Source organism: Symphalangus syndactylus, chromosome 10, assembly GCF_028878055.3.
Source record: "Symphalangus syndactylus isolate Jambi chromosome 10, NHGRI_mSymSyn1-v2.1_pri, whole genome shotgun sequence".
In the NCBI taxonomy this organism is placed as follows: Eukaryota; Metazoa; Chordata; class Mammalia; order Primates; family Hylobatidae; genus Symphalangus; species Symphalangus syndactylus.
In genome coordinates, this window is record NC_072432.2 from 76,210,078 (window position 1) to 76,234,653 (window position 24,576).

General features: G+C 32.3%; 1 long non-coding RNA gene across 3 annotated transcripts in view; it reads left to right on the plus strand.

Annotated features, from left to right (window-relative positions):
• Positions 1-24,576, plus strand: part of LOC134731642 (uncharacterized) — a 166,695-nt gene that overhangs the window by 46,688 nt on the left and 95,431 nt on the right. For all 3 annotated transcript variants that reach the window (XR_010114090.1, XR_010114089.1, XR_010114091.1), the window contains one exon: positions 7,343-7,407. This is a non-coding gene — a long non-coding RNA (uncharacterized lncRNA). The remainder of the gene's footprint in view (positions 1-7,342; positions 7,408-24,576) is intronic.

Sequence of the window (24,576 nt, forward strand, 5' to 3'; positions counted from 1 at the left end):
GAACGACACTATAGTTAACCACACTGCCATGAATTCCTGACATTTCCATTGATTCTGAATCTTTATTCTTACAGTCTTAAAGTTAAAAAAAAATCACAAATCTAATCACTATAAAAAAATGAAAAGATGAGAAAGATTAAAATAATGTATTACACCTCTTGAAGTATTCTACTATTTTAAAAAATTAAATATAAAACTTATATTAAATATAAAATGTAAAGTATTCCACCATTTAAAAATATTAAATGTGCCTTTTAGCCATAGTAGCAAGCTAGAAAACAAACTTGCATTTAGAACTGTTTAATAATCATGCAATATTCTGTTAATCTTATTATTGTCATCATCATTTGGTAGAATTATCTATCCATATGTTACAGACTATTATTAACTATATTTCATGTAGAAAAAAATAATCAGGTGCCTGCTTAAAAGAGAACAAAATGCATAACCTAAATGGAAAGTTTCAACAATTATCAAGTCTATTATTCTCTAAGTAATGGATTTTAAATTTAGGTTTTAAGCATATCTTATTCAGTCTGCTTTCCTTCTTCATTTGCCACTTACATTCAAAAGCAAATTGTTCTCTAATTGTCTATGGAGAATCAGGGCTCCTTCAGTGCATCTTCAATTATTTGGAATTTTTTTTATATTTGTTCTCTAAGAATGTCTATATTTTCACTGAAAGGTTGAAAAAGAACACATAGTGCTTATATAATGTGTATGACCTGCTTGGATGTGCTCCTTAATAACATGTATCATCTTCTTTACGTGCCCTATACTATCTAGTACAATTCTTCAGTCATAATATTATTCAACGTATATGTATGAATTTAAAATCATTTCAAATCATTTTTGAATGCCTACTGTGGCAATATATTGAATCAGTGACTAACGTAACCCAAATATTGTCCTAGTTACAATGGCTCATTTTTTCTTACATTATTTAGTAAAATGAGAAGTTCAAATTAACAAGAACATTTAAAATTTATACCATTCATCAAGACACGTTACAGCCGTTTTGAGCTTTAATAGGTTCTTAATGCTAAGGACCTAACTGTTAACTATTATTGAACATATTGACAATTTATTATGATGCTGTTTGTAGAGTTAAAAATATATATATTTTTACTTTTTAAATTTAAAACAATAATACAAGAAAATAATGTTTTATTGTTTAACAGTGTTGTATCTCCTTTTGTAACAATAAATATTTTTTCATGAATTGTCTGACACTTGAATGATAAATAGGTCAGATAATATTTTCTTTGTTCCCAACAATTTGAAGTAATTTGAAAATATTGATGTCACAATTCCATACAGTAAATACCTTTTTAAGCTAAATTGATTTGTCTCTACTTACCAAATTATATACTTAATATAATTCGTACTTTCTTCTTTCTCTGGTGAGGTCCAATTTATAGACTACAAGATAAGAAAGGTCTCTGGATAATTTTCAGTTTCTAGCTCAAAATAAATAAGCCTACTCTGTCCACAGCACACCTGCATAAAGGGGGGACATGGAGAACAGCACTGCTTTCCCTAGCCACATGCTTTGGAACTTCTGTTTAGGGAGTGAAGTATTCATTTCTTGCCTACTTTAAGTAAGGCATCAGTCTAAGCATTTTTGAAAATTTGTCATATTTGATTCTTGCAATAACTATGTTGTTTAAGAAATTATTACTACCAGTTATAGAGAGGAGGAGGAAAAATTCCCTAATCTGTCCAGACATATGGTCAGCTTTTGACAGTTTAGATAGAATTCAGTCAGTCAGATTCCTGAAGCAGAGAGTCTTTAATAAAATAGTTTCATTCAGTCCCTTCCTTAGGCCACAAACTAAATTAAACCAACAAGTTCTGCCTAGCATAATGTTGAGTTATTTAGTTTATTTTACTGTTTAGCTGGCTGGCTGTTTTTATAACAGAAATGGCTAGACAAGAGCCTAGGGAGAACATTCTGCACAAAAGTACTCTACTTCCACTGGTCTTGTATCATAATTAAAATTACCACATTTAATTGTCCCATTAATTTATAACATCTATGACGTTATTAGTCCTTTATATCATTTGCATATATCTCTACATGAATAAGTAACAAAGAGCAGGGATCTTAAAATAGATGACAAATCAGTATCCATAACAAAACTCCCACTCCCCACCAAACAGCGTGTAAGCAGAGGATGTGCTACTAAGCAACATTAAGAAATTGCACATCTGAACTAGTGGATCGTTTTTACTTAGTGCCGCTGAATGGCACTTTTAAGAGTAAGAAATGACACTCTACTTCTAAGAGTATATTCTGTTGATGAAAAATCATATTTATTTCAAGCTTGAAGAGAACAAATTATACCAGAAACCGATTCCTGGAAAAAAATCTTTACAAAAATATTAAAAGGGAAATGAGATTATGTTAATTTTTCAAATTGTAATAATATTTATCTCTAAGAAAATACAAAAAGCAGACTTTTTTTTCCACCAATCAGCAATGGGCATGAATTGGCTTACAGCATAATTGTATAAGCAGTAGTCATGCAATATTATCCTCATATACTTGAAAATAACTAGATTTTGTACAACCTTTTTTAAATTGTCAAAGTATTTTCTACTTAATTGCTCATCTAACACCCCTACTACTTACTCCTATCCTATCTGTATTATGAAGACCAAAGAGGCTATTTAAAAAACAGTTATTTTCTTTTGATGAGCAGAAGATGCGTGTAACACAAACAAGATAAATAATGATTCCTAAGCTTATAATTTTGTCAACTTCCTGGTAAATATTGTTAAAACAAGCAACAATATCAACAAGCTACAAAATCTGTTGCAATTAGTAGTTTTTAAATTGACATTTGTAGTTTAATTAACCTCATGGAATCAGGAGGACAATCAAAGTCTCCTAGGGACAGTTGGATGTGTGGACATCATGTTTACATTTCGCATATATTTAGAGACGTTTTAAGACAAGGGTATTGCTGCCCTAAATTACTTAAATGCAGCTTAATGTGAACTAATTTTCTAGCAGTCGTTCTAAGGTGGATCAGTGCCAAGCTACTCTTATATTTAACAGCCTCTGGGTCACTGGGATCTAACTTCCCAGTGGATCATCCTCTAAATGACTGAAAATCTTGTAGTAATTTTTATTTTCCTAGTACAAAACAAAATTCTAGAACAATGGTTTCCAAACAGCAGGAACCTTTAATTAAATTAAAGTATTGAGTCAAGAAAACAAACATCATCTGATTAGCATCAAGAGAACAGGGTTTTTGAACTTTGGTTTAAAAATAAAATCCTGCCCCAAGACTCTGGTAATGAAAGTCATAACATTTTAATGAATTTATATATGATTGTTCAAGGCAAAATATAATAATGAACTGGTCAAACATACAGCAATTATAGTTTACTTCAGATTGGTGCTGATTGAAAAATAAAACAAATTCATTTTCTCCTGTTCTTATTGACCTTGTAGAAACAATGTTTTTCACATTTTTCAGATATATTTAAAGTGAACAGGTAAGGGCTAAAGTTACTTTCTGTAGCTTAATGTGCCACATCATCTCTGATAGCTTCAATCTTAATAAAATATTTTTAAATTATCATGTGAATTTCTAATAAGAAAAATAATGAAAATGTTTTATGTTTTGCTATCCTCTTTAAACTTAAATAATAAAATTTTAGAATCTAAAGAAATTAATCTAAAATTTGCTTTATTCTAAAATTTTGTGCGTTCTTTTGACTGCTATTTTAATGAAAGGGTTGACAATTTTCTTAATCTTGGTTTATTGAATGCTGATTGTAATCTCTAATTCTATCAGTCTGAGTCATCATAAAAAGGTACATTCACAACATAAACAAACAGTAGTTACATAGGTAGCTCATAAAGTAAATATGGACTATAATTACTTTTTTGTTCATTGGGAAACACAATGTTAAAATCAACTTTATTCAGTCCATTGGACATTCAGCTCAGCATGATTTTCCAATTTTATAAACAGTAGGAGACTCGACAAGGGATAATGAAGTAAAACAGGACCATGAAATCACCAGCTAAATTATTTTCTTTTTCTTTTGCTATTTAAGTTCAAAATTAAATGCTCTGAAAAGTCTAAGCAGGATTGAAATTGTACAATTCCTAAGCAACCATGCTTCATTTATGTTTCATATACAGCCAATGCTCAAACTTTTCTTTAAGAAACTTGAAAACATTGAAAAATAGCCAAAAAAATATAAATTTGTGAATAAAAATGGATTGTGTGAATTTTCCAAGGAGTTAAGCAAATTGGATTTATCCACTAGATTAAATTTGATAATAAAATACAACTCTTAGTCAATGTTTTGATTCTTAAAAATATCTTTCAGATCTCTCTGGAGAGAGTCACCTTGAACTATTTTGCCCCTTCAAGTAATACCTAAAAGACTGACGTTTTGTTAGATATGTATGTGGTATTCCACCAACCTTGTTACGTATCTCTAGCCTCCTGCGCTTCTTAAAATCATTCTATATACAAATGGTCCCCAGTTTATGATGGTTCAACTTATGGTTTTTCAACTTTGCAAAGATTTTATCTGGTTGTAACCCCATTGTATAAGTCAAGGACCATCTGCATTAATCTCTTAGAGTATCACTTAGCCAAGCCATCATATGTGGCATATGTTTTTCCCTAGCTTTTGGTGATAAATTCCTATTCATTCTTTAAATTTCAACACAAATTTAATTTTCATTATTAAATGTATGAATATATTATCCATTATATTTGTAATATGGGATGCTCACATTATGAAATTATTTTTATTATTCAAATAATTACTTAATGTGCTACATATTCTTTGAGAATAGAACATGTCCTCAACCTTATCTAGAATATTGTACAATAGAAGTAAAAGTAAGCCATAAAAGTAAGCCAAATATATAATTTTACATTTTGTAGGAACAACATTAAATAAGGTAAAAACAAAGTTGAGTTAATTTTAATGATATGTTTTACTTAATATATCCAACATATAATTTCAGCATATAATCAATATTAAATATTAGCAAGGTGTTTTATATTTAAAAATCTAATTCTTGAAAATCTGTTTTTTGTTTTGTTTTGTTTACTGCCTTGCAGCACGTTATCAATTCTAACTGGCCATAATCAAAGTACTTGAATTGCCTCATAAGGCTAATAGACATCACACTGGACAGTGTAGATAGAGAATGACATCTGGACATGGAAGGTGCTTGTTAAAGTGACGAATTATTTTATGTTTGTATGTATGTGAATGCACATATATATGAAGTAAAGTAAATCATTAAAACACTTAATACAATGTTTCAATAAACAGATACAATCAAATTAATAGCCATAGAAAGGGAGTTTATTAGGAAAAGATAGAACATGTGTTTGTATAGATAAGCATACAGAACAGCTGATTAAAGGCACATGAAAGTGAATAAATGAGCCAATATTTAAGAAGGGAGAACAAAATTATTCTATAATATATCTGGGCAAATAATCTTAATAGACATTTCTCAAAAGAAGACATACAAATGGTCAACAGGTATATGAAAAATCCTCAACATTACTAATTATCAGTGAAATGCAAATTAAAACCACAATGAGCTATAACCCAACATCTACTAGAATGGCTATTATCAAAAAGACAAAATATAACAAGCTTTATCAAGCGTGTTGAGAAAAGAGAGCACTTGCATATTGGTGGTGATATAAATTGGTGTAGCCATTATGAAAAATAGTATGGAGGTTCTTCAAAAACAAGAACAGAACTACCATATAACCCAGCAATTTCACTATTGGGTATATATAAAAACAAATAGAATCAGTATGCAAAGAGACAGCTGCACTCACATGTTTATTGCAGCATTGCTTACAATAGACAGGATATGGAGTACACCTAAGTGTCCATCAATGGATGAATGAGGAAAATGTGGTATGTGTACCACATTCAGCCTTAAAAAGAATGAAATCCTGTCATTTGCGACAACATGGATGATCCTAGGAAGACATTATGTTAAGTGAAATAAGCCAGGGATAGTAAGACAAATACCACAGGATATCACTCATATGTGGAATGTAAGAAAGTTAATCTCAAAGAAGTGGAGAGTAGAATGGTGGTTACCAAAGGCTGGGATGATTGAGGGGACTATAGAGATATTGGTCAATGTGTACAAAATAGCAAACAGAAACAATAGGTTCAAGAGATCAATTGTACAACTTGGGGACCACTGTTAGTAATGTATTATATTCTTGAAAAGTGCTAAGAGAGGGTATGTAAAGAGTACTCACTACAAAAACAGCAGCTATGTGAGGTAATACATATGGTAAAAAGCCAGATTTAGTCATTTCACAATGTTTATATAATTCAAAACATCATGTTATACACAGTAAATGTAAGTTTTCTGTTAATATAACACATAAAATTAAAAAAAAATCAATGCCTTTACATAACTGAATCATACTATTTGTTCTCATTTTTTTATTCTTTCCCACTAATAGAATTATAAGAGAAATAAACTTTATTTGAATTAATAGTTTAAATTTTAATTACATCTGGTAAAATGTTTTATTACAAAAATGTTGAAAGATACAAGTAGCAAAGATGTGAAGAAGAGGGAATGCTTCTACAGTATTGGTGGGAATGTAAATTGATTACAGTCATTATGGAAAACAGTATGGAGGTTATTCAAAAAATTAAAAATATCCTATCTGAGGGTATATATTCAAAGAAAACAAAATCAGGACATTGAAGAGATATCTGCACTCTCGTGTTTATTGCAGCATTATTCATAATAGACAAGATATGAAAAAAACCTAAATGTCTGTTGGATTAATTAATTAATTTGATGACTAGGTAAAATGTAGTATTATTTTGACATAAAAAAGAAATTTCTGCCATTTGGGGCAATATAGGTGAAACTTGAGGGCATTATGCTAAGTGAAAGCAGTCAGACAGAAAAAGACGAATACTGTATGATATCACTATATATGTGAAACCTACAAACGTTGAACTCACAGAAAGCAAGAGTGGAATGATTGTTTCCAGGGACTGGAAGTGGGGAAAATAGAGAAATGTTGGCTAAAGATTACAAAATTTTACTTTTAAAATGAGTAAGTTATGGGGATCTAATGTATACCATGATGAAAATAGTTAAAAATACTGTATTGTATACTTAAAATATGCTAATAAAGTAGATCTTAAGTGTTCTCAACACAAAAGAAAAAGGTAACTAGACTGTGGTAATCATTTCACTATATATATTATATACATACTACTATGTGTTCACACAGGTGTAATATGTAAATCATCATGTTGTATACCTTAAATTTATACCACTTTTTTTCATCAGGTATACCCTTATGAAGCTGGAAAAAATTAAATAAATATAATAAATCATCCAAGTTCTATTTGAAGGTGAGTGAATTGCTTGCATTGATTGCTTGCTAAGAACACCTGTTGCAATTTTTATAATGGAAAGTCTGCAGTTACAACACAAATTCAATAATTATTCATAATAATATGAATGCAAGAGTTGAATTTTATTACAAATCATTTCAAAGACCTTTAAAAATGTGGTTGAATTATAGTCACACACCAGCAGAATAAGAGGAAAGATGTCTGCCAAAATTTTATGCAAATATCTTTTTGTGGCATAGGATTAAATTCCCATCATCCCAAGGTGAAAAAAATCTACCTCAAACAATTACACCACATGAGGATGCTGCATTATAAAAAAACATTAGTATTCCCAAAATGCATCTTTAGTAATGACAAAATCACTAATGTGAAAGATGTATATTAGAAATTTTAACTGAAAACATTTCATGAAATGAGAGTATAAACAAAAATATTTCAGTGTAAATATATTTTTGTACTGCATACTTTAAATATGTACACATTAATATGTTTGATCTTAAAATTATGTAATTAAATAGTTCATCTATATTTTTAATATTTTACATTGTTCATTTGTCCTCTTCAAGTAAAACAATGTTTAAAAATATTCTTGTTGTTGAAATAAGAGGTTATCTGTTATTCAGAACTGTTTTAAACGTGTGCACAAAGAAGTTGTTTTATGTTTAGAGATGTTTAAATACATTTGTATAAATCAACTAGTCCAATATATGTCAGAGCCTAAACAGAAAAACAAAAACATTTACGACTAGTTCAAAGAAAGAAAAGTCAATGCAATAATCTGATTAAAATGATGAAAACCTGACCATCAGTTAGTAATTAAATCATAAATAAAGCTGGGAACAAAAAAAAAAATGGTAGGTACCTGAGGTATATGGAACCATGGAAGACACGTGTATCCATTGTTTGAGACAGACACCGCTAAGGGCAGAAAGTCAGAGACAAATATCCTGATTTTTCCCTCCTTTGCATCTTGCTTTTCAAGTCTTCTCCAATACTACCCATTGTTTAAATCCAAACTGAATCTATACATGAGGATGTGGGAGCTGGAGGCTAAGACTCTAGCTTATGAAACAGAATAACAAAAGGAAAGTGAGCAATGTATCTGAATCAAAGATGATCAAAGTACATACAACCATTTTGATATGAATTTTATTTTAAAAATTAAAATACTAATGAATATACCCCATAAAAATAAGAGAAAATTTATTTCAGATTAGAAGCAGAGCTATTTTACCAGCCACTAATGATGGTCTCATTTCTTATTTTCCGTGAAATTACTTATGAAGATATATGAAAATTATTTTTAAAAATAACAATCATAATAATATATTTAAAGTAAATATTTTAAAAGAAAGTGAAATAAGTTTTCGCTAAATATAAATATAATATTGTTTGTTGAGAAAAAAGACTATAATTTGCTAGACATTAACTAATCTAAAGAATAACTCAATATGAAGTTCCTTCAATAATTGTTATTACATATAGTTCTAAAAAAATAGCAGTTTCTAGGCAAAGATAAAAGAGAATAATATTTCTTCTAGCTATAAATAAAGTAGAGCAGCTTTTGTATTACATTCCACTTTATTTCCTTTGCAATCTCAAGTTTCATCCAGATCCTGGGTAGTCATTGCTTTAGTTGAAACATACTTAAGAGGAGCTCCAAATTTTCTAGGGAATGGGAACCAAAGAATTTAAATATTATACTTTATATAATAATCTAATTGGGCCAGGCATGGTGGCTCACGCCTGTAATCCCACCACTTTGGGAGGCCGAGGCGGGTGGATCACTTGAGGTCAGGAGTATGAGACTAGCCTGGCCAACATGGAGAAATCCTGTCTCTACTAAAAATACAAAAATTAGCCTTAGGTGTTTTATTGTTTTATTTTACTTCGCATATAAAAATTAATACAAAATAAATTAATGACCGAAACATATAAATTAAAACAATGAAACTCTTAGAAGAAAGCATAGAAGTGTGATTTCATAATCTTAAATATGGCAATGGATCCTTAGATATGAAACCAAAAGTATGAGTAACAAAAGGACAAATAGACAAGTTAAACTTTGTCAAAATTACCAATTTTTATAAATCAAAATAAAGCATCAAGCAAGTAAAACAACAACCTAAATACATAACAGGAGAAAATATTTGCCAATCATGTATAAGATATTAATATCCACAATATTTAAATAACTTTTAAAACTTAAAAGCAAAAAGAAAAATATGAGTAAAATATAAGCAAAACATTTAAATACACATTTCTTCAAAAATGATATGTAAATGGCAAATAAGTACATGAAAAGATGTTCAACATTAGCAGTGATTAGTGCCATGCAAATCTGTATTCGTTTGTTTTCGTGCTGCTGATAAAGACATACCCGAAACTGGGAAAAAATAGTTGTTCAATTTGTCTTATAGTTCCACATGGCTGGGGATGCCTCAGAATCATGGCGGGAGGTGAAAGGCATTTCTTGCATGGCAGCGGCAAGAGAAAAATGAGGAAGAAGCAAAAGCAGAAACCCCTGATAAACCCATCAGATATTGTGAGACTTATTCAATACCATGAGAATAGCATAGGAAAGACTAGCCCCCATGATTCAATTACCTCCCACTGGGTCCCTCCCACAACACTTGGAACTTCTGGGAGACACAATTCAAGTTGAGATTTAGATGAGGACACAACCAAGCCATATCATTTTGCCCCTGACCCCTCCAAATTTCATGTCCTTACATTTTAATACCAATTGAAGTCTTAACTCATTTCAGCATTAACCCAAAAGTCCGCAATCCAAAGTCTCATCTGAGAGAAGGCAATTCCCTTCCCTCTATGAGCCTGTAAACTCAAAAGCAAGCTAGTTACCTCCTAGATACAATGAGTGTACAGGTATTGGGTAAATACAGTCATTCCAAGTGGGAGAAATTGGCCAAAACTAAGGGTAACAGGGCCCATGCAAGTTCAAAATCCAGTGGGGCAGTCAAATTTTAAAGTTCCAAAACGATCTCCTTTGACTCCAGGTCTCATATTCAGGTCATGCTAATGCAAGAGGTGGGTACATCTTACATGGCCAGAGCAGGAGGAAGAGAAAGATGGGGAGGTGCTACACAGTTTTAATCAACCAGATCTCATGAGAAATCACTCAATATAATGAGAACGGCACCTAAAACAATGCTGTTAAACCATTAGAAACCACCCCCATGATCCAATCACCTCCCACCAGGCCCCACCTCCAAAACTGAGGATTACAATTGAATGTGAGATTTGGGTAGGGACACAGATCCAAACCATATTATTCCTGTCTACACAACTCTGCTTTGTTGTGGTTTTGTAAAATTTCATAATGCTGAACATTGATAAGTGCATATAAAGAAATGTTTTCAAAATGTAATGATAGTTTATTTTAATCATACTCTATCGCCAAGGCAAGGCATGCCCTTAAAAATAAATATGTAAGTATGACAATAATGACTCTCAGGACAACCATGTTCACAAAATATAAAGCATATATACTTGCATAGTATGATGACAAAAGGAGAGAAATGGCTAAATAAAGGTAAAAATGGTAACAGATAAAGTTAAATGAACTAAGAGGTCATTATATTAGAAATAACATAGTGACGACTATGGTTTGATTATTAAATCCCAATACACATAGCTAGAAAACATTCAGTTGTGCCGGGCGCAGTGGCTCATGCCTGTAATCCCAGCACTTTGGAAGGCCGAGGCAGACGGGTCACAAGGTCAGGAGTTTGAGACCAGCCTGGCCAACATGGCGAAGTCCCATCTCTACTAAAAATACAAAATTAGCTGGGCATGGTGGCGGGCACCTGTAATCCCAGCTACTCAGGAGGCTAAGGCAGGAGAATCTCTTGAACCTGGGAGGCAGAAGTTGTGGTGAGCCAAGATTGTGCCACTGCACTCCAGCCTGGGTGACAGAGCAAGACTTTGTCTGAAAAAAATAATAATAATAAAAAAATTCATGTGGAGTAAAGTATGCATCTAGATCTCTAATGTGCTTTTATTTTATTCTCGGGCAAAGTCTCCCTTTGCTTCTGGGTCCTCATTAGTATATAAGTGTTTCTTAATTTATTGTAACTTATCATTTTCCACTTTTCCTCAGCTATGGAGCCACATCGTTTTTGCCACATAAATTTGTATGCAATCTTACTTCTTCACCAGTTCTCACCATTCTAGAAGTAATTATGGAATCACATTAAAACTAACATGGAGGGACACTGGTTACTTATTCATAATTGAGTTCATTTCCCTTGGAGACATACCTCTGATGGCTAAGGCCATATCTTCTGGGTTTCATCTTTTTCCACCAGCCATCCATTGGGGCTGCTGCTAAGTCACTTATTTTTAAAGTTATTGTTTTTTCTATATATCCATCTGTAGTTCATGACAGAAAAACTTCTTAGTTAAAAATCCGTGTTGTGTTTAATACAAAGACAGGGAGTATTACTTATTTTTTCTTCTTTCTTATCTTCCATTTTTGCAAATCACCAACAAAAGTCTTAAAGATTGCAATGTATATTCCAAGTGTCATAAAATTTCACATAGAAAAAAACTCCTCCACTTCTTGTTGTGTCTTTACTTTCTATGATGATCTTCAATGAGCCTTATTCTTTGAAATCAGGAAAGTTTTTATATGTCATGCCAGTCTAGCCATTCATCAAACTTCAATCGCTTTAGATTATTAGGAACCCTTTATACAAGACAAAACCTCTAGAGCAAATGCTATGAGTTCACTAGAAAATATTCCCATTACTGTAATTAAATAATTGGGCATGACCTGTGCTCAATGTAAATCTCCATTCAAATGTTTTAAAAAAATTTCCAGTACAGTGTCAAGCAAAGAAAGGAAGAGAGTGTATCAAATCACTTTGACAGTATAACATCATACTAGTTTTTATCCCCTGAATTTAGGATAGGTTGAAAACTAAAGATAGATCTTTTTGTTGTAGGACATAGGGATTAGTTAAATTCAAATTACACCAAAGCTTACCAAACATTTAGAGAAGTGTATTGCCTGAAGAAAATCATAGCGGTGGTATGTGACAGCTTACCTAAAGAGCACTCAGCCTCTCACCTTAATATAACAGAAGAAGGCCATCAACTATGTGGGATTTTTTCACAGAGAAGTAAAAAAAATATATTTATAGTTCTTTTGGGTAGTCAGATTCACATAGGTTCTCATGGTAAAGCCAGTACAGTAAATCCTTGGCATTCATGCTCACCAACTTATGTATATTTTACCCATTTAAAAATAATCTCAAGTTAAATTACAAAATAGATTTTAAAATATATATTTCTCTTACATTCTCTTTCAAATGCTTGCTCCTCTGTTCTATATATTTCAGTCAGATCTTTAACTTTTCAGTTACTAAGGAGCTAATTTTCAGATTTAAAAGTAAAGCACAATCTAAATAGAACTTTCAATTAAATTTAAGCTTTCATCTTTTTTCTGTAGCTACTGTAATGACTTAATCTTGGAAACCTACAGCAGGGAAAGATAGGTATGGTTTGTCTTTTTTATTCTCATACGATCTCTTCTTACTTTAAGTTTGCTCAAGTAGACATGTCAGGACTCGGGTAGGGGTGATAAGATGAGTAGAGGGTGCAGGGCATATTTCCTGGAAAGACCAATTTTAATATGGTATTGATATCTTTTTTTAACAAGAGGGCACATGTCACTTTTATTCTTGTAGTGTAATTATTTTGTTGTTACAATCTATGCTTGGAAACAAATGATGTCTTCTTCCTTGGCACTGATGATTGACCATTTCATTGCTCATGCATTGCTCATCAATTTTGACTTCTGCACATGAATCCCAAAAAACTCTGTTAGAATCCATATGTCAAAAAGTCTTATAAAGCGTGTTCAAACACCTTCTGAAACATCTATTCTGTCCCCTAGGAAACATTTAATATGTTGTCTCTTTATAAATGAAAGTGCAGGATACTCCTAGCTCTGCCTCAGGGGACCTCTAATCAACTATCTGATACTAAATTTTCTTAGATGAGTATCAGGTACTACTTCCTGTCTTCCATACTTCAGGAAATAGGTGACAAATATTCTAGGAATGTCTTACCAACACCCTTTCACTTGCTATAGAGGGAGAGAAAAGGAAAAAAGAATACAACTAACATTTATTCTCAAAAATATGCTCTCAACAAACTTGTGATTTTCAGATAAATTATGTATGTAATATACAATTATATATCTTACATATTATATTGTGTGTGTATGTATATGTAATATACAATAGATTGTAATGTTGTAAGAGACATAGTTTCTTGATATTTTAGTCAACGTTACATAAATTATAGGGTACTCATTTAGAATGTATGGAGCACATAATACTTATTGTTGCCAGTACAAATTCTGAGGCACAAAAATTTCCATTTTAAGAGTATCTGAGGCTTTCCCTGACAGGAAAGAACCTTCATATTGTTTAAAGCATGAGATCGGTTCTCTATTTTGTAACAATAGACTAAAGTAGCTTAAGCCAATATATGTAATAACACTTGCAGTATTACAGTACTACACATGCAGTGCTACATGTAATGAAATGCATATAAAAACACATGCAGTGTTATCATAGCACATGCAGTACTACATGTAATGAAAATCCCATCCCTCCTCAGGCAATAAATATTTCTGTCAGTCTTATCCTAATTTAGCTAATGTATTATTATTTTGTTTTGTTTCGTATGTATCTTAGTGTATGTTATGGGTTGAATTGTTTTCCCTACCAAAAAAGTTGAACCCTAACCCCCATCACCTGTGAGTATTACCTTATTTGAGAATGGGGTCATTGTAGATTCAATTAGTTAAGATGAAGTCATACTGGAGTAGAATGGGTCTGTAAACCAATATAAATGGTATCCTTAAAGAAGGGGAAAATTTAGGTACAGACACAATTGAAAGGCAGTCATATGTAGATGGCAGAAGAAATTGAAATTATGGTACTATAAACCTAGGAATGCCTGGAGCTACCAGATGCTAGGGCTGGTGGGGGAGGAATGATCCTCTTCCAGATGCTTCAGAGACAGCATGGCCTGCCAGCACCTCAATTTCAAACCGCCAGCCTCCACTATAAACTGAAAGAGAATAAATTTCTGTTGTCATAAGCCACCCAGTTTGTAGTACTTTGTTCCAGCAGCCCTAGGAAAGTATATACATTGTATATGAAGTGATGATTAGCTAAGGAGATGACTAATAGTCAAAATCTTGGAGAAAATATTCAACTTATTTATTGTATAAACAAGAGACATATACAGTTCAAGGGGTGAGGAAAGAGAGAGAAAAGGAAGACAGATTCATTCTGCCTTTTTATAAGTATTTCTAAATATATTGTCTAAACATATCATTGGTATAAATATTTGTAATCTTTCTGCTCCATATGTTTTCAGAGTTGTTCAGACAAACACAAATGAATCAATTAAGAAACAATGAAAGGTGGTATATGATTAAGTTCCAAACAGGTCTTCTTTTGAAAGTGTTTAGACAGTGTATCACTATTTTTACACTGGAACACAGTAATACCTATTATATAATTGAATCTATAAAAACAGTGAAGACTTTTATATGAAACCTTTACTATGAGATATTATATAACTGAAAATAGGGCTGCTTAATGTCATTTTAATTACAAATAGACACAAATTGCCACTGTGTGAAAAAGGGTAGAACAATCTAATAAAAATGCCTTGTTTGCGCTATTGTTTGGCATTAAGAGGAAATACCTTTATAAAGCACACAGCATGAGCATTAGACATTCCATTCTATCATTTATATCATAAAGGGCATGTTCTGTTTTCTTAACTAAATTACTTTTTTGTCCTTATGACCATCACTTTAATACCAACTGTATTTGGAAATTTCCTATAGACAATTTAATTCATCTGTCATGTGCCATATTAATTTAAAATTCATGTTACCATTAGAAGCTTAATGTTTCAATGATAAACATGTTGAGAGAAGTGCTGTGCTATAAAACTGCCCTAACTGTACCTATTTGTGAAGTAATTTTTCCTGTTAAGTGGTTAGCCAAAGAAATCCAGCCTATAAAGTACAAAAATAAAATACTTAAAAAGCTTAGTTAAATAGTAAAATTTCATTAAAAAGCACAATTTTTCGTTTGCTATGTATCCCCTAGGAATCTATTAGAATTGGTTCATTTTCTACAGTATTTGCTAAAACCCAGCCTTAATACCTTTAATGATACTTATCAACCATTTATGTTTTAGCTTCTGTATATCTCTTTACTTCAAACATAACTGTTTCCTTTCTTGTTGTTTTTTTTCCTTAACTCCTCTTTATACACAGTTCCCATTTATTCTAGTCAATTTGTATTCCTCATTATCTCTTAGCCAACATATCTTCCCCATGGAGATTTCACAGGCAACCACTCCTTAGCCCCATTCCATAAAGCCGCAGTTACCACGAAAGCAGGAACATGACTGCTCTTGCTCTGTTTCTTTGTTTTGTTTTGTTTTGTTTTGTTTTGTTTTGTTTTGTTTTGTTTTGTTTTGTTTTTTGGCATAGTATCCTAGAGTGTTCACTCACTTATGCACTTATTGTCTGATGGGACAGTCACAGTTGAATGTAATTTCTTTCATAGGCTGCTTCTAATCTCCCAAGAGGAATGCACATTATTCTTATTTTACCCCTCCACCATACTTATCTCCGTAAAATTTCTCTAATGTCTACAAGGCGTCATCATCAATCCAGCTGATCAAGTCAAAGGTCTGGGAGTTACACTTGGTTCCTCATATTTCCTCACTCTTCCCCCATATTCACTCTTACAGCAAATGGTATCCATTTAACTTACTACATCTCTTAAATCTGCCTTAGTACTAATCCAAAACAACATCATCCCTCAAGATTTGAAGAGGTTTCTAAATGGTCTTTGAACTTAACGTCCTATAATTTATTCTTCTTATAAGCTATGGTAATTTTGGATTATTTTAATGAATATAGTGTTTCGATAAGTAGTTATAATCTAATGGCCTAACAGTCATAAGTTTCACAATTAAACATAAAAATTCTCCAAGCATCTGTCTCCTAAACTTGAGTCACCTGAAGAGCCAACCATGAGCAAAATATTAGTTTTCTTTATATCTGAAATATTTTGAATATATAAGCAAAAATATATATCTTTTTATAATATGCATAATAATCTGTCTGTATTTTTTAATTTAGTGATTCTTATTGGAGAAAATACCATATAAAAATTTAAGATAATCCCTAATATGTTTTATGTAAGCAGACTATTTTGTTAAATGTCTGTAGCATAATATTAAATGAGAGCCTGATTTTAAAAATTTAGATTTCTTCCAATCTTTGACCTTACAGACTATGCTTCAAACTTGTATGTATTATTTTTCACATGTGATATTTTACTTATAGAGACTCCATGAAGTAGAAATGCTGGATCAAAGAGTATATACATTTGGAATTTTAGCATATATTGCCAAACTCAGAAAGTTATGGCAATTTGCAGATATACTAGCAATGCTTAATTTGTGTACATTCTAAGTACTGGAAGAAAAGTATATATGCTTCTAAGTAAACATACATTGTTAATAGACATGCTTAAGCTTCCTTCTGTGTTTATTTAATGGTATATGACTCTTGTCCACATTAAGAGCAGTTGGATTAACCAGGAATAATACCCATCCAAGGAGCAAGAAATCAATAAATTGCCCAGTAAATTACAATGTCTTTTGCCTCAGCAAATATAACCTGAGAGATCTAGTCATTTGTCATTAGTTTGAATTAATAAATTCTTAGAATATAAAACAGGAAGTATTGACACCAGGATTTAAAAGATTTTGGTGTGAAATTGAACAGCACAGATTATAATAGGCTAGGTAAAAGCCAAAGTTATGATGGAAAAGAACATAGCAACAAGTAGAGAGAGTCCGTGATAGAAAAATAATGCTGAATGAATACACAGAAATTAAGGTGTCTGAAATAAGGCAGGCCATGCATGCTGGATCATAGAAGAGGCTTGGGTTAGAATAGCTTTTGAATTCCAAAGGTAGTGTCTGTGTATTCTAAAATAATACTCTGTCTTAGAATTAAATATTTTATAAAATATCTAGTCATGGCCTTATTTTAGTGACCAAATTTAAAGTCTAGAACATAGTGGCTTGCAAAGATTACAGCTACTCTATTTATAGTCAGGTATTTACCAAGTTGCATAGTATTTTCATTATTTAACAATTCTCAGGTTTTGATGGTGTTTATTTCTTCTTGCCTTTACTTTCTTTTTTAATAGTTGATATTTTAATTATGACTTTCAGTTACCCTAGCAGATTTTTTCTGAGATCTAAAATCATGAACACTCTTTTTTACTTTATTTCTTGTTCAATCCTTCACACACACAAAAAAATCCGCTTTTATCAATGCTTTCACTGAATTTGTAATTTGTAATTCCATAAAGTTTGCTCATATTGAGTTTGTTTTCATTAGTGCCTCTCTTTTATGGTTTTTCAGTAATTTTTAGAAAGAAAAGCTGGAAATTCTCCCTTCACCATTCATCACATTCACTTTTCAATCTAATACATTTGTTTTTAGACTTTTCTTGATATGTAAGATTAGTATGTAATCTCCATGGGCTACACCTTTTCTTCCTTATTTAGCACATTTTTGATACTTAGAATATAGACACTCAATATATTTTACATAAATTAATTGATGAGTACAGTATAGTACATAGTTTTCGTCTGAAAATTAAAAATATCAATGTGTATATTCTTGATAATAAATAAAGTTTTAGATCTGAAATAATCCAAGGAGATTTCTGCCCCTTCATCATCTTTTAGATAACTCAGCATCAGAAATCAGGAAAATGATGTGATGGAACAAATGAGAAGTCGTACTATATTGCATTTACCCTGAGGCTTATCAATATCAATTCCATCATCTGGGATGGGGCAGAGAATCTAGTAAATGCATAAAGTCAGAAGTAGAATAGTGAATGGGAAGAAATAAAGGGGAGGATAATATTTCTATAATAAAATTATTGGATGCTGTATGTTGAGGTTCTAACCACCAGTGCTTCATAAACTGACCTTATTTGAAAATGAAGTCTTTGTAAATGTAGTCAAGGTAAAGATGAGGTCATTAGGGTGGGACTTAATCCAATAAGACTAGTGTCCTTACAAAAAGGGCACCAGTTTAAACACAGATTCAAACATTCACAGAGGAAGGACCAGGTCAATAGATATAGAGAGAATGCCATGTCAGAATTGGAGTTATGCTGTTACAATCCAATAAAGTCTGGGGCTACCAGAAACTAGGAAGAGGGAAGAAAGAATTTCCTTATGGGTTTTTGAGATAGAATGGCCTTGCCTATATTTTGATGTCATATTTCTAGCCTCCAGACTTGTGAGATAATAAATTGCTAAGTCACCCAGTCATTACTACCCTAGCAAACTAATACAGATGCCAACAGCTTTAAGATTTTGATTAAAACAAAATCAGTTCATAGAATTCCAAATGCAAATCACAAGATCTTGGGAAATATGAAATAACTACTTAGAACTTCCAAAAAAGTCATGAGCAATCAGAAACAAAATGGCTTTTCAGAAACCAAAAGATAGTCTGAAACAGGATTGTCTTCACAAATTTGTAGTGAAGCACATTTTCTATAATTCTGTAACGTAACATACCTGTAAATATTAACCCCTCTGACCTCCCAATTCTGTCTAATGTCTACCATTGCCATCAGACTTACTAAATGCAAAGGGTGTTTTTATATTTTGTATTACTTTTCCTGCTATCAAGATAATTTATGTTTCCTAACTTAAGAAAGACTATAATCCTAGAGTTTTAAATTTCATCAATTAAAACTAAATATTCACATCTATTACTTTGTTCTAAAAATGTTTGTTATCTGAATAAAGGAGGAATTTCTTTGGTTTGAATTACTAGGATTTAATAAGAACATTTCAAATATTAGAATTTCGATTCTGAGAATAAAAGATACCAACAAAGTAAAACGTTTTAGAATAATAAAATTTCACATAGATCTTGTCAATTTGACAGTCATTAGAAATAACTGAGGTTAATTTACACTGTTTGCCAGTCTAGTTGCTGAAAACAGAATAGCTTAGATAAAACTCACTTGAAAAACTAGCATTTCTAAATAGTATTGTTCTTTAAATTGAAAATAACTAAATAAAGTAGATTTTTAAATAAAGTACTGGGCAAAAGAAGCAGGTAACTAACTCTTACAACCCCAAAACATCCTCAAAAGTAAATCTGTATTAATAGGATAATATTAAATATCATCAATAATAACACTGAATTATTACACTAACTTGTCTTTGCAAGTTGCTTATAGCATTACTGATACATAAAAATTAAAATAATACATTATAAGTAATTAGCCTAAAAGCAAAATGAATTTTCCTAAAAAATAAACTTATCACTTAGATTTCCCAACCACACACATATAGTAAATTTCAAATATATTCTTACTAAAATTTCATATGTGCATTTTATTTGAAAATGCTTAATAAGCATAGAAAAGCAAATATTAATGTACCAAATAGCCAAGCACTTTCTCAGAATAAGCGAACATACTAATCTGTTTTTACTTTATAAATATACATAAAGAAAATACATTCAATAGGTTTTATTTATTTATTTATTTATTTTAGATGGAGTCTCCATCTGTCACCCAGGCTGGAGTACAGTGGTGGGATATTGGCTCACTGCAACCTCTGCCTCCCATGTCCAAGTGATTCTCCTGCCTTAGCCTCACCAGTAGCTGGAATTACAGGCGTGCACCACCATGCCTGGCTAATTTTTTTTTTTTGTATTTTTAGTAGAGACGAGGTTTCACCATGTTGGCCAGGCTGGTCTCAAACTCCTGACCTCAAGTGATCTACCTGCCTCGGCCTCCCAAAGTGCTGGGATTACAGGCTTGAGCAACTGTGCCTGGCCTACATTCAATAGTTTTATTCTCATTTTCTATACTATTAATATCTAATATTTTACTTAAAATACTTTATATTTTGCTTTATTTTCTCTTTATTACCCAGGAGAAGATACCAATACAAACCATTTTATTTTGAAATAATTTTCTGAAGGCTATATAGCAAAATAAACAATTCTGTATGGGAAGGAAACAAAATAACAATATCTGCTTTCTCATTTTTAAATAAGTGCTTTGGAAGACAATAAGCAGTATTTTAAGTAAATTAAAATGGAATTTGCTTTTTACCATGTCTCATAAATGCCAAACAATGAAATGATTTAGTTTTCAAAGTTATTATATCCCAATTGATCTTACAGGCAGCAGACTTATTATCTGATTATGAAGATATGCACATTTATCAAAAGCTAGAACCATCTGTCTCAATTCTGTTTAATTTAATTATGTATTCATCATTTAGACAGTAAGCTTATGACATAAGCCTCTACAAATGAGTAATTCTATACTTATTATCAGTTAAGAATGTGCACAGGCAGACTTCAGTCAACTCTTATTAGTCTGCTTTGAAATTAAAATTATTCTAGTGATAGGCCACTGACTAGCCCATCATCACTGATATATGCAGCAAGAATATCTGGCATTCCTCTCAAGAAACAAAACTATCAATTTCTGTCTTTTAGCAAGACAGATATACTTAGAATTTCTAAATGTTTCTTGAATTGAGCGGTACATACATTTAGAACCACATATACATATTCAAAATTCTAATTTTTAGATAATAAGTATTAAACTAGGAGAGAATAATGATTCTTTAAAGCCATATTCATAAAATATTTGTAGATTTGTTACATTTTATAGTTATGGGAAATATATCAATAATCCTGCTTAATGAATTTGGTACAGAGCTTCAGATTAGCTATAGAATAACATTTTTCTTTCTTTTCTGTGTTGTGATTGATTATATTTGATGGAAATCAGTGAGAATAAGGAGAATTACTTGCTGAAAACATTTAACCTTATTTATGTACCTGGAATTAAGATGAAAAATATATAACATTCTATTATAGGACTACTAAGCTAATTAGGAAAGTGATATCTATGCCATCTTATAAATAAGAGCACATCAAGTTACTAAAACTAATCCATGAACCTTGTAGATGTCACCTCTCTGTGCCTGTCATTATGATCATAGGTAACACAAATGGTAAGCTCACAAATTATCTAAAGTGAAAATTGATTTCCTCTATGTCTCTCTCTCTCTGTGTGTGAGTGTCTGTGTGTGTGTGTGTGTGCGTGTGTGTGTGTGTGGTAGGGGGTGTATGTGCATAGCACTGGAACTCTGTATTTCTAAACAAAGATACGTATTGTACAACTATTTGGGAATCTGGCTTTCTAAATTTAATCTCTCTATGAGAGATTGACAAAATGATTGCCATCTCAACCAAGAGATTTTCTGGAAAGGTAGAAATCAGGAGCAGTGAGTATGGGAGATATTTGGATTGGGCAACCAGGGCACTGAAATACCTTAAAATTAACCCATCAGAACAGTAGCAAACAGTGTCTTATTTAGCATTTAGAGGTTGTGATGTATTCAGAATTGGTCTTATCCACTTTTAGTATTTGTGAAGAACAATATTTTGAATAAGACACAGAATTAGGAGCAAAAAAGATGGAATATAAAGAAAGTTAGATAAGCCAGTATAGTTGGCCCTTGAAAAACATGGTTAGGTCAACACGTACAGGTATTTTTTCAAATAAATATATTGGAAAAGTTTTCGGAGATTAGCAAAAATTCGAAAAACTTGCAGACGAACAGTGTAGTCTAGAAATATTTTTTAAAATAAGAAATAAAGGGTATTCAATTAGGAAAAGAGGAAGTCAAATTGTCCCTGTTTGCAGATGACATGATTGTATATCTAGAAAACCCCATCGTCTCAGCCCAAAATCTCCTTAAGCTGATTAGCAACTTCAGCAAAGTCTCAGGATACAAAATCAATGTACAAAAATCATAAGCATTCTTGTACACCAATCACGGACAAACAGAGAGCCAAATCATGAGTGAACTCCCATTCACAATTGCTTCAAAGAGAATAAAATACCTAGGAATCCAACTTACAAGGGATGTGAAGGACCTCTTCAAGGAGAACTACAAACCACTGCTCAATGAAATAAAAGAGGATACAAACAAATGGAAGAACATTCCATGCTCATGGGTTGGAAGAATCAATATCATGAAAATGGCCATATTGCGTAAGGTAATTTATAGATTCAATGCCATCCCCATTAAGCTACGAATGACTTTCCTCACAGAATTGAAAAAAACTACTTTAAAGTTCATATGGAACCAAAAAAGAGCCCACATCGCCAAGTCAATCCTAAGCCAAAAGAACAAAGCTGGAGGCATCGTGCTACCTGACTTCAAACTATACTACAAGGCTACAGTAACCAAAACAGCATGGTACTGGTACCACAACAGAGACATAGATCAATGGAACAGAACAGAGTCCTCAGAAATGATGCTGCATATCTACAACTATCTGATCTTTGACAAACCTGACAAAAACAAGAAATGGGGAAAGGATTCCCTATTTAATAAATGGTGCTGGGAAAACTGGCTAGCCATATGTAGAAAGCTGAAACTGGATCCCTTCCTTACAACTTATACAAAAATTAATTCAAGATGGATTAAAGACTTACATGTTAGACCTAAAACCATTAAAATCCTGCAAGAAAACCTAGGCAATACCATTCAGGACATAGGCGTGGGCAAGGACTTCATGTCTAAAACACCAAAAGCAATGGCAACAAAAGCCAAAATTGACAAATGGGATCTCATTAAACTAAAGAGCTTCTGCACAGCAAAAGAAACTACCATCAGAGTGAACAGGCAGCCTACAGAATGGGAGAAAATTTTTGCAACCTACTCATCTGACAAAGGGCTAATATCCAGAATCTACAATGAACTCAAACAAATTTACAAGAAAAAAGCAAACGACCCCATCAAAAAGTGAGCGAAGGACATGAACAGACACTTCTCAAAAGAAGACATTTATGCAGCCAAAAAACACATGAAAAAATGCTCATCATCACTGGCCTTCAGAGAAATGCAAATCAAAACCACAGTGAGATACCATTTCACACCAGTTAGAATGGCCGTCATTCAAAAGTCAGGAAACAATAGGTGCTGGAGAGGATGTGGAGAAATAGGAACACTTTTACACTGTTGGTGGGACTGTAAACTAGTTCAACCATTGTGGATGTCAGTGTGGCGATTCCTCAGGGATCTAGAACTAGAAATACCATTTGACCCAGCCATCCCATTACTGGGTATATACCCAAAGGACTATAAATCATGCTGCTATAAAGACACATGCACACGTATGTTTATTGCGGCACTATTCACAATAGCAAAGAGTTGGAACCAACCCAAATGTCCAACAACGAGAGACTGGATTAAGAAAATGTGGCACATATACACCATGGAATACTATGCAGCCATAAAAAATGATGAGTTCATATCCTTTGTAGGGACATGGATGAAACTGGAAAACATCATTCTCAGTAAACTATCACAAGGACAAAAAACCAAACACCGCATGTTCTCACTCATAGGTGGGAATTGAAAAATGAGAATTCATGGACACAGGAAGGGGAACATCACACTCCAGGGACTGTTGTGGGGTGAGGGGAGGGGGAGGGACAGCATTAGGAGATATACCTAATGCTAAATGACGAGTTAATGGGTGCAGCAAAACAACATGGCACATGGATACATATGTAACAAACCTGTACATTGTGCACATGTACCCTAAAACCTAAAGTATAATAATAAAAAAAAAAATAAAAAATAAAAAAGAAAAATGGAGGTATGACAGGAATACATAAAATATTTAAAGATACTAGTCTATTTTTTACTACCACAAAATATACACAAATCTATCATAAAAAGCTAATCAAAACTCACCCACACAATTGTAGACTACAAAGGGAGCCACTTACAATCTACGGAAATGTAAACAAAACTTGAGCCAATATTCAGTCATAACTGTATAAAATTAACTACGTTACATACTGTACTGCTGCAATACTTTTGTGGATACCTCCTGTTGCTATTGCAGTGAGCTCAAGTGTTGCAAGTATCTGCTTACAACACTCTTTGACACTAATCGTCTCTGTTCGAGCAATCCCTCTCCCTAGGAAATTGCGT